Here is a 7,907-nt window from a genome sequence, read left to right as displayed (position 1 = left end):
TTGTGTATGAAAAGTATTTGTAGGATATCTCAATACTGCATTCTTCCAAGTAAGACAAATGCAGAAATTTCAGCTTTCTCAGTGTTCAAGTACAGCTCCTGTGTGCTTCTCTAAGAATTCCAATTGGCCAGCAGTACTTTCCCTCTGTGGCAGGGCTTCTCTTGGTGCAAGTGGCCAAGGGCTTTCATCCTGACCTGCAGAATGATTTTGTGACAAAGCTCTTGCCTCAGGATCCTAGAACTTTCACTGAATTTCTTTGTATGCAGCTTTCAAGGTGTTTATGGATGAAAAGTACCAAGCAAGTGCAAAAGATTAATAATTAAGATTGTGTTAGTGTGTAGTGATTGTGCATAATGCTGTGTACCACAGGAATCCCTCTTTTCAGCTGACTCATCCATCCATCCATCCATCCATCCATCCATCCATCCATCATCATCCATCTATCTCTCTACCCACCTACCTACCCAGATACAGGTTAATTATGCAATTCATAAGCAAAACTGTGCAGATATCATAGGATTGCATAGACAATCCTATTAACATGCATAATTAACTTCATTTTATTTTAATTTTAATTTAAGGAATCATAATGATGTTTGGCTTGTTTAAGCTCTCCTGAAAACTCAACACAAATGTCATGTTTCCTAAGTAGTCACCATGAAAGGAACATGAACATAGGGTACTGCAAAGGGCTCAAAGCAATCCTCAGCTGGGTGGCTGTTACTGATCACACCAACAATGTGCTGTTAAACCACCCTGGGATATGTTTCAAGAGAGGACATTAAAACATATTAAAGATGAATAACTAGAAAAATACCCATTTTCTGCTGGTGGTGTAAAAGAACCAAGCAATTATTTAAAGCAAATGGTAATATAGTCTATATTTGCTATATTCAGAAATAGAGCTGTTTTTAAGTCCTGAAGACATTTTTCACTGCGCACAGAAGCTTGACAGTATTAAAGATGTAAAGATCCACACTGTCACACAACTGGCCCTCTTGGGCTGCTCATGTGCGTAAGGCTTAGTGGGGTTGGGTCCTCAGCATGTTCATCTGTCCCTTAGATTAATTGTTCTTGATTATTAGATAGAGAGCCTTGCTTTGACACTGAGTCATGACTGGCTGAACAGAATTTGGATGCATTTCAGGTAAACTAGAGAGTATAAAAAAGTTACTCAACAGAACTCCTGTAAGTCAGTGCAGCTCAAGACTGAGCTGTGTTTAGAAATATTGATGGTGTCTTAGCCAGATTAGAACCTGAAAAATGTAAAGAAGATCCTAAAGTTAACAACTGAAGTATTTTCTGAGTGATATTTCACTGCAAAGTCTCTGAATGGTTGTACTATTACAGTTTCTTAGACTGAGATGAATGACTGAAATCATGATTGCATCTGCCTAGTGAGTTTGGTGCTATTTTGTAAGAGAAATTGAGGGAATAATTGAGCAGTGCTGAAGAACCTGCTTAACCTAAGGGCATGCTCACAGCTTGAGCAGTCCTTGTGCTGATATCTTCAGATCTGGTTAGGGATCAAAGCAAACCCTGGTAACCCCAGCACATTCAGAGGGAAATGAGGGAGGACAAGAGAATGTTGCCGAAAGAGAAAATCTGAATTCTGGCAATTCTGAGTCTTAAATGTAGGTGGAAGATGGTAGATAAAAAGCAGGTGTGGTAGAAATCAAGTGAATCCTCCTACTCCTCTAACAGAGTGGAGGAAATCACATGTCCATGTCATGGACTCTGTATGCTTGTGGTGCCAGAAAGAAGAGGGTGGGGTTAGCTTTTCCTCTTTGTATCTAATTTTTCCTTTTCTTCAGCTTTCTTGCCTTGGATTTTGGCTGCTCTTTGCTGATAACCAAATTCTCCAGGAGCTTCCAATATCTCACAGCTGAAAGACCACTGTTTTTGTTCCTGTCTCTTTTTTGGATCTGTACAATAAATCAATTTTTGATTTGTTCACCAAGCTAGATAATAAAAATTATAATGATGGTAATAGTAACAAAAAATCCTGGAAATTATTAAATTACAGTTTTTCTTCACCAACATGAATTGTTGCCATTTGTCAGGTGATATTCTCATTTTGTTCCAAACATTTCAAACCATTTTTCTGAAAGCATTTTTTATCCAGTGACCCCGTAGTTAAGTAAGTTGCTCTGGATTACAGAAGTTTCTTTCCCATTCTGCCTAATGGGAAACAGCATCTTCTAAGAGAGTGTGCAGCTGCCCTCACTGGGATGGAGTCTGGGCTCCTTTGATTGTCCTCAGTCTCTCCTTTTGTTCCTCTGTCACTTTGCAGAAATTCTTAAATACCTATTATTCAGCAACTTCAACATCCATCTTGTCAGCAACCAGGTAATGGAGTAATTTTCTCCTTACTCCCTCATCTTTCACACATGCTGAATGAATGTATTTCTTACAGAGTGAAACAGCTCCATGTGAGAGGCTGCTGCATCCCTCCCTCCCTGCTTGGTACACCCCCAAACGCTCCAGGGCAAGGCACTTCCAGAAATGTTGGTTCAGATATCATCAGCCAGAAAAGGCAACTGATCCCACACAACCAGAGTGAGTATGCTGACAGCCAAATTTTTGGTGATAGGGGGTTGACACTACCACTTCCTCAGGCAGTTTTGTGAATCTGCTCCTCTGTGCCCCTGTTAATTCTCTCCAGATTAAACCAGCTGACCACTCAACAGTTTCGGAATGACTAAAGCAGCATTTCTCAGTCACCCTCCTCCCCTCTACTGCTGAGCCTGCTCCTTGGTGCATCTTGTTTCTTTATCATGTCTCTCAATTCTTTCTTCCTCCTCTGTATATTCCCTTTCCCTGGCTACATTCTTCCCCATTTATGGGCTCTTTTGAGTTGCCTTACCCCCCTTCTTTCCAATGTGACTCTACTCTTTTCTTTGAAGTTCCCACTTCCAAGGGCCAAGTCATTGAGGCATACAGCTCTTTGTGGTTGGGTCATTTTACCTGGGAGATCACCAAATGAATGACTTTAGAGATAGGAAACATGCTCTGTGGGCCACTCAGTTAAATTCAGCTGCGAAGAGCATTTTCCTGTCAAAACTGACTGTTCTGCATTTAGGTACCATCATGTCTGCCTGGCTCTGTGATGGTAGTGTAGTAATTGTGCACTCAGTGGCTCTTTAGTGTTCTACTTAGACATGGAATCTGTGGGGAGGACACAGCTTGACACATAATTCCTTTCCTTGTCTTCTCCAGAGTGGTTCCTGAGGAATGCAGTCACACAATTTCAGTATACTAGTAAGATCAAGTCAAAGGTACCACAGGGTTATCCCATTAAATTCCAAATGTTCAGATTGCCCAGACCTACCTCTGCTTCAGGTGTTTTAAGTATTGTCTGAACTCAAGCTGTCTCAAGCTGCATTGAAGGAAATATAGGTTGGATATTAGGGAAAAGTTTTTCATGGAAAGAGTGATAAAGTTCTGGAATGGCTGCCCAGGGAGGTGGTGGAGTCCCCATCCCTGGGTGTGTTTAACAAAGCCTGGATGTGGCACTGGGTGCCAGGGTTTAGTTGAGGGGTTGGGGCTGGGCTGGACTCAATGGTCTTGAAGGTCTCTTCCAACCCAGTGATTCTGTGAAATCTGTGAATTGTGTGAACTTCCACAGTGTGTGCAGGGCATTTTTGACATTGCAGTGGATGGAGGATGAACACATGAGACCTAAGTAGCTTTAAAAGAAATGTTCTCTCTTCTGCCTGCTCATTTTCTACACACACACTGAGAACACATAGCTCAGCAGCCACTCTGCATTTCACTGTGCTCAGGTGCTGCACTCATGAACTGTGAGATGTTTACCACCAGCTGGCAATACAAAGTTGGCATCAAAATGGTATGAGAATTTCCAGTAATTTTCTGGATTATCTTTAAAGTGTTGCTTTAAAATTGGTTCTTAATTTGGGTTTAGGATTACAAGGGTAAAACATCTATTTTGAGTTAACAGTTACTATGTGGTTTTGGATAAAAAACCAAACCACATAAAATCTATTTGAAAATATTCTCCTTTAATCTGTGTCAGCAGTAAGGGATGAATAGCAAGTTGTACAAAGCAAGAAGAGCCATTATCTTGCTATAGATGTATAAACTATAGTGATACCCTCCCACCCACAGCATATATTGAGGATGTTAAAGGTGAGCAAGCAGAGCTCAAGTCTGCTAGACTTTCTCTATTCATTTCATTAATTAGCTCCTGTAGGCTGAGATTATTTTTCTTTTGTATTTGAACAGAACAAGAACTATAGGATATATATTATAATATGTGCTATAAGAATGAATGAATCAAATTAAAAAATTGTTTCACTTTCTTTGCTTTCTAGTTACCCTAACCCCCAGTCTATTTAAAATGAGATTACCAAGCTTGAGGTGAGAATTTTACCAAATAATACAGACTTCCTTTATTCCCTTGGTGTTAAGTGTCTAGGGCTTCTCAGTCTTACATATTTGAAAGTTTTAGTTTTACTGGCCAGTGGAATACAATTTGATTTATCAGGTTTTACACAACCTCACTTCTATATGGCATTGAATCTTAAAACAAATTCATAAATGAGCACCATTTTTATGGGGAGCATTTGGGATACACTTTTTTCCTGGCAAAATATGCCTGTCCACTTTTCACATACCTCATGTTTAAACTGTGGATTTGCCTTAAATGAGTTTTTAAAAGGACAGATTTTTAAATACAAGAACAAAACTCTCAGAAGGAGCATTAGACTTCATTTGGTATTTCCCTTATTTGTTGCACAACTAAAATAATGACATGAAATTATTTAGCAGTCTGTGATTACTGCAAACAATGGAAGGAGATTGTTTATCTGCTTTTTTCCACAATGAAATGTGAATTCTATGCAGTTGACTACTCTGATGTTAATAGCCATGAAACCACTTCTCCCTTACTTTATTCAAGGGAAAATTTTCTGCTTAAAATTTCAGCTTTTCCCCCCCCAGTTTAGAAGCAATATATATATTTGATACATTTAGAGCCAATTAACAGTTTTTAATTCAACAGGAATAAAAGCACCAGAAATAATTTGCATGATAGTGATTGTTGCTGTGTCTGAAGATTCTGCCTTAGCTTCTTTCCTCATCTCCCTCTTCCCTGTGCCCTGTCTCTGTCAAAGGCCAGAAGCAGATGCTGGGGGAAGAGAGAAAATGCAGACAAGCACAGGTGCTACCCCACAGATCCCCTTCTGCCTCCACTGTTTGCTGTTTCCACCATTCTCCCCTTTGGGACCTCCCCTGCAGAATTAATGCTGCTCTATCCCTCTCCTTCCTATGAATTATCTTCTATAACTGGACAATTTTAGTGACCCCAAATGAGACAACTGTAATTTGATGAGCTTGATCTGGTTAGCACTCATGAATTTATTCCTGGGATGTTTCTAGTATCCTCATATGATCTGATGACCATTAGGAGGAGCATTTGTTGCTTGGACTGACTTGCCAGTCATGGTAGAGACACAAATCCTAGCTAAATTATCTGAATGCTCATCTCTCTTTTGTTTAAAGTATTTAGCTAATATTCAATTCTATTACTGAAAAGAATTGAAAATGCACCAATTCCCTGTCATCAAATGAAGATGAATGCATTTGCTTGTCATAAAGCAAAAAAACTTCAAGCAGGGTGTTACTGTAAGCTGGTGCTGGTAGCAGACCACATGAGAGACTTCTTCCTCTATAATTTTTTTCTCTTTCTCTATGTTAGTTCCACTTATCAGTGAGAAGATAAGAAGAGAATGGAGGGAGTTTCAATTTCAATAGTGCACCACAGGACTTGCTGCAGTGACCAACATGTGTGATCCTTCAGAGAGGGAGCTGCACCAGGGTGAGCAGAGCTCCTTGTAGGAGTCTCTTTGTCTCACACTCAGGCTTGGAGCTCCTGCTCTGGCTCTGAGTGTCAGTGTACACAGATCTGAGGCACACCTGAGGCCCAGGATCTGCTCAGAGATTTGTAACTCCCAGATACCATCTGCAGTTCACTGCAATGGAATTTGCAAGGCAAGTAGCAAAGGGTGGCTCAGTCTCATCTTGTACTGAGGATGTGCTGCCAAGGGAGGAATGGAGGACAAGCCTTGCTCTTTCAGCCAAGAGATTATGTCCTGGCTAACTGCATTTAATCAAAGTTCAGCATTGCTTAAAGTGGAAAAAGCCCCTTTGTGCCAGGGAGATGGTATCATATCTCCTGGTACATATCTAATCCTACTGCTAGGTCCCTTGGTTTTTGTTTCAAATTGCTAATGAAATCAAAGCATCTGCTGGGCCTATCCAGGGAGTGGCTTATTTTGTGTAGCTGAAGAACAATCACAAGACAATTTTCTAAAAACAATAGGAGATGAAAGAGGAAGTTTAAACCACTTGCCAGTTGAGAAAACACAATTGTGCTGATTCACATTTGTACAGAATGATAGGGTTTTTTTCCCCAGTTGTTCTCAGATTGCCAAGATTGTATTAATATGAGAGTGCAATAGGACACTCCCAGATGTAAGCCCAGTAATAAAACACAAATTCTCTAACTATAATTATCTCTTCAAATTTCATCTTAGGTTTCAGTTTTTAGCTTCCCTTCCTGCCATTATACAAATACTCTGGTGTTATTCAATGATGCTCGGGCAGAAATACACATTTACTGGCACACCACAAATTCTGAAGGTGTATATTAACAGTAGTGTAGATATCATTCATAGTTCAGAAATTCACCCTGTGCAGGATGTGAATGTTCTACTGAAATCACCTGTTAGCTAGGTAAATTGAAAACTGCAGCTGGGAACAGAGAGGGGGATGATTTGCCCTTTGTAGGTTAGCTCTTGAGTCCTTTGTAAAAGCAACTGCTGGCCAACCCTTGCCCTTTTAACCTAAGGAGATGTGTCACAAAAGAGAGTTCAAGATGTAATAAAATAGTACTTTCTGTATGAGATATAGCCTCCATAAAAGAGGAACTTCAGGCATTTTTCCCATCCAATTTCATAATGCTGAATAAGAGGGAAAATGATTTCAAATACATGACTTATATAAAGTAACTGAGATGGTGCATAAGCTTTTAAGAAGCATTAATTGGATGCTTAGGATTCAATGTGTTTGGAAGGAAAAGCAGTCACCTACATTGTGATTTGCCTTTGTTGAAATAAAAATGAAACTCCTGTTCACTCTACAGGGCACTACTATTTATTTTGATTGAAGCACTTGCTCAGCTCCTGGTATTACTGGTGCAGTACTGAGAAACAATAAAGAACAAAATGCAGAGTGTGTCCTGTTTGCCAGGAATGGCCAGGCCGACAGCAGTCCTGAGGAAGCATTACTTCAGCGGTGCTGATTGTCTGCATGCAGGACAAAGTACCTCTTGAATATTCTCTGGGTAAGTGAGGGAGTCTCTTTTTGAACAGACACTCTCTTGTTTTGTACAGACAGTTGTCACTGTCATACTTTCTGAAAAATCCTCTTTGCCCAGGATTTCTCTCCTGGGAAGCTGAGAAGTCGCAGAGAAAAAAAGAAAACAATATTATCTCATTTGCTTCTCCTGTGTTTTGCTGCCTTGGAATGTGTTTGGAGATTGTTTATCCAACAGGTCATTGTTTGATTGGTTTCATGTGAGTTGTTTTAACTTAATGACCAATCACAGTCAGGCTGTGTCGAGACTCTGGAAGGAGTCACGAGATTCATTATTATCTTGTTAAGCCTTCTGTCTGCATCCTTTCTGTATTCTTTAGTATAGTGTAGTATAGTATTCTTTAATATAATAAATATAGTAAACATAGTAAATATAATACATATAATACATATAATAAATATAATATAATAGCCTTCTAAGAACATGGAGTCAGATTCATCTTTTCTCCCCATGACAGGGGACCCCAAAAATACCACAGACACTCTCTTGTTTTGTACAAACACTCTCT

General features: G+C 39.7%; 1 long non-coding RNA gene across 1 annotated transcript in view; it reads left to right on the top strand.

Moving 5' to 3' along the window:
• The first annotated feature begins 2,246 nt into the window (after positions 1-2,246).
• Positions 2,247-7,907, top strand: part of LOC118691320 (uncharacterized) — a 44,842-nt gene continuing 39,181 nt past the window's right edge. Inside the window, exon 1 of the long non-coding RNA XR_004980992.2 lies at positions 2,247-2,559. This is a non-coding gene — a long non-coding RNA (uncharacterized LOC118691320). The remainder of the gene's footprint in view (positions 2,560-7,907) is intronic.

The sequence above is a fragment of the Molothrus ater genome, chromosome 12 (assembly GCF_012460135.2).
Source record: "Molothrus ater isolate BHLD 08-10-18 breed brown headed cowbird chromosome 12, BPBGC_Mater_1.1, whole genome shotgun sequence".
In the NCBI taxonomy this organism is placed as follows: domain Eukaryota; kingdom Metazoa; phylum Chordata; class Aves; order Passeriformes; family Icteridae; genus Molothrus; species Molothrus ater.
This window is presented reverse-complemented; position numbering and strand designations above follow the sequence as displayed.